Source organism: Lipotes vexillifer, unplaced genomic scaffold (genome assembly GCF_000442215.2).
Source record: "Lipotes vexillifer unplaced genomic scaffold, Lipotes_vexillifer_v1.1 scaffold7, whole genome shotgun sequence".
In the NCBI taxonomy this organism is placed as follows: Eukaryota; Metazoa; Chordata; class Mammalia; order Artiodactyla; family Lipotidae; genus Lipotes; species Lipotes vexillifer.
In genome coordinates, this window is record NW_006792683.1 from 2,786,165 (window position 1) to 2,789,546 (window position 3,382).

The following is a 3,382-nucleotide window of genomic DNA, read 5'->3' on the forward strand; positions in this document are numbered from 1 at the left end:
TTTTTTCTTGCGTTATGCGGGCCTCTCACTGTCGTGGCCTCTCCCATTTGCGGAGCACAGGCTCCGGACGCGCAGGCCCAGCGGCCATGGCTCACGGGCCCAGCCGCCCCGCGGCACGCGGGATCCTCCCGAAACGGGGCACGAACCCGCGTCTCCTGCATCGGCAGGCGGACTCTCAAGCACTGCGCCACCAGGGAAGCCCTATAATTAAGGTTTTTGAAAGTAAACCATATTTCATAATCACTTTGCAAGTTAGATAGAAGTTTGTGAGCTTGCTTTGGAACTTAACCTCCACATACAACATTATTTCTATGCACACAAAATATTCCCAATCCCAAATTAAAAATAAACAGTGTTAACCTAATAAATTTATCGTGTAAACTTTGCTTGTACTATAAGCATTTTTAAGAAAACCTTATTAAATTTGGGATCATTTTATCCACAAGATGTCACTGTCTGCCACAATTTGTTTTATAATCAGCCTGCCTACTTACTTTCCCCATGGGGCTTTATGATAGCATGCCCCATGTTAGAGTCAGGCACATTGAGAACTAAAGATTTTGTTATAATTTCGATGTTCAGTGAGCTCCTATGTATAAGTAGCAGATTTCAAACGTAAATATACATATCTCACAATAATATGTTCTGAAAAAAAATCCTTTTAACCTTATCTACTGATTTTTAATAAAAAATGTTTTTGATATATAATTTTATGAAAGAATCATAGGAAAAGAATCATAAAACACAGAAGAATATTTAAGAGGCTGAAAATAATTCTTATACCAAAACACAGTATCTTCTAAGAAAATTAGAAAGGATGTTTGCTATGTCTTGTGATTGGTCTAAAATGACAAGGAAAAAGTTTTGGCTAAATGCAGAGTGTACTTCGCAGTAGAGTTTGATATCACCTGGGTGTAAGAAAGCACCTGGCATTTCTATCTATTTATATAAGACTGACAGTGCTGTAGACTTGGCTCTTCCCTGGGCCTTTATGCAATGGCTGTGCCTTTGTTTACAAGGCTTTTCTCATCATCTGTGCCTCATTAGCAATACCAGAACTCAATTGCACCACCCCTTCTGGTTGAGGAACCTGAATGACAGTGTTGAAACCTCATTAGAATCATTCATGTCACCTTGCACTGCAGAGTGGAACATGTGAACATCGAGTTTAGTAGCTGATATAAAAAAGTATTTCACTGTGTGACAGTTTAACCTGTAAAGCATTCCCTTGGCATAGACTTTGAGGATATTGTTGGTAAAATGACCTTACTTTTAATTGCCTAAACTTAGATCACAATTATCAATATAATCTGACTCCTAGAATAAAGATTCAACATGGTAATCCTTACGGTTGCTAACAACTGTAATCACATTCTTCTAAATGTTTCCTAATCATATGTGGAGAATTGGCAGCTCAAGCATAACAATCAAATTAAAAATCTCTGTTTTCAAATAAACATGTAGTATTTGGGGAGTCCACAGGATGTCAGGCTTCACTCCAAAACCGTTAAATGTGTTCGAAGCCACGCTCATTTACCTCACATTTCCCTGGATTTGAAGTTATAATAGGTAGTTTTTATATTCTAATCTTTTGGAGGGCTACTGATTTCATCTGAATCTAATTATATTTTTCAATGGATGTATAGATAATTTTTAAAAAAACATAGATTTTGTTTTCTTGTTTGATATGCCCACATACTGGTTTTAGATGACTTTTCTATTAATGTTAATATTTCTACATTAAAGAGAATGAGTGAAATAAACAAAAAGCCCCTTCCTCTTCTCATGTGAAGTTTGTTATTTGGCATATTGTTTGTCTCAACGACAGCATCACCATAAAGAGAACTGAATTTCTCTACTATTCACAGGTTCTTTCTGTGGTTTGCATTCTGTCAGCCTTGCTAATTCTATGTCCAGTAATTCATCTTGGCTGAATACTAGGAAATATGACAGAAGCAGTAACAGTGGGATATACTGGAAACAACAGGGACCAGGCATAAGAGACCTGGGTTCAAATCCTTGTTCTGCCACTTTCTAGCTGAGTGACTTCAAGAAAAGTTGTGCATTCCCTCTTGGCTTCAAATCTAAACTTTACAAAATTAACATATTGACTGCTTTCACAGAAGTTTCATGAAGGCAGTAGTGTCTTATTTTATTATTGCCAGTTGATAGCCAGCATCTCAGAGTTGTGTTAAAATTTTAGGAGCAGCAGTTTCATTTTTCCATCAGCTATGTTCCCAAATTCAGCCCAGAGCAGCTTTATCCACTGACCATAGCCTTTACCAACAGGATGTTTTTGCTGCTTGATGAGGGACAGAGATGAAACTGCATGAAAAGCTGGAAGTAATCCATTTGCTAGGCCCAGCTCACTCAACCAGATAGAAAGCTGGGCATTAGCACAGTACCCTAGAGCATGAGTCTGGCATGCAGCTCGTTGCCTCCTTGGCCCTGAGTCATCTTTCAACCTGCTTCGGCACGTACTGGCTTTGTTTCATTCTTCTTCCCCATGGGCAATCAGAACGTCTTTGGTTAATGTGCTGCCAGGCTAACAGAAGGCACAGCTGTTCTGTCCCTGGATACTACTGGTGTCCATCTTTGGTGCCATGTAGGATTTGCACTGAGGCAACTGGTTATGTGCCCATGGTCATCTTGGTCCTTAGCATCATCAGTCTGTAAACAGATAGTGTCTGTGGGAAATAGAGACATCCCTGGTTCCTGTATCCTTAAAGAACTTAGACACCAACAGACAACAACTTCTGCATTTCCTTAAGTTTCCCAGAAATCTTAGGACGTAGTCTTAACATTGACTTTGAGCTCTCATCTCTTCTCATTATCTAATCTCGCTTCAGAAATTAAATCAAAGTGAATCTTGCTCTACTGCATTTGTGAGGCAGACAGATTTAACTTTAAAGTACTTATCAGCTAACCAAATCTTACCAATTGATTGTGGAGAAAAAAGAGGAATGTAGTGACCTTTTCTTCATGGCCAAACTCTCTTGGCTTGGAGCAGTCAAGGCCTCTGTACGTGGTAAACCTAACTTCCCTTTAAGTACAATGGTTTCTCTGGACACTCTCATCTTTCCTCACCTAAAAGATCCCATTCACCTCTGCATCCCTGTCAACCTGGGTGTGTCCAGCAATGAAGAAACTGAGACTGCTGATGGATTTGCAGAGTCTATAGAGTTTTTTGGATGGCCAAAAATGTGGCTGTGATTCAAGTTATTGTGAAAAGAGATGAAGAGGTGTGTTGTAAACATTGGTGTCCATCATTAACAGAGATATTCATCTTTATTGAGAGATGGAGATGTGTGTTGTAAAGATTGCTGTCCATCATCCAGAAAATATATCATAAAAGATTATTTAAGACAGCATGAGCAGGAAT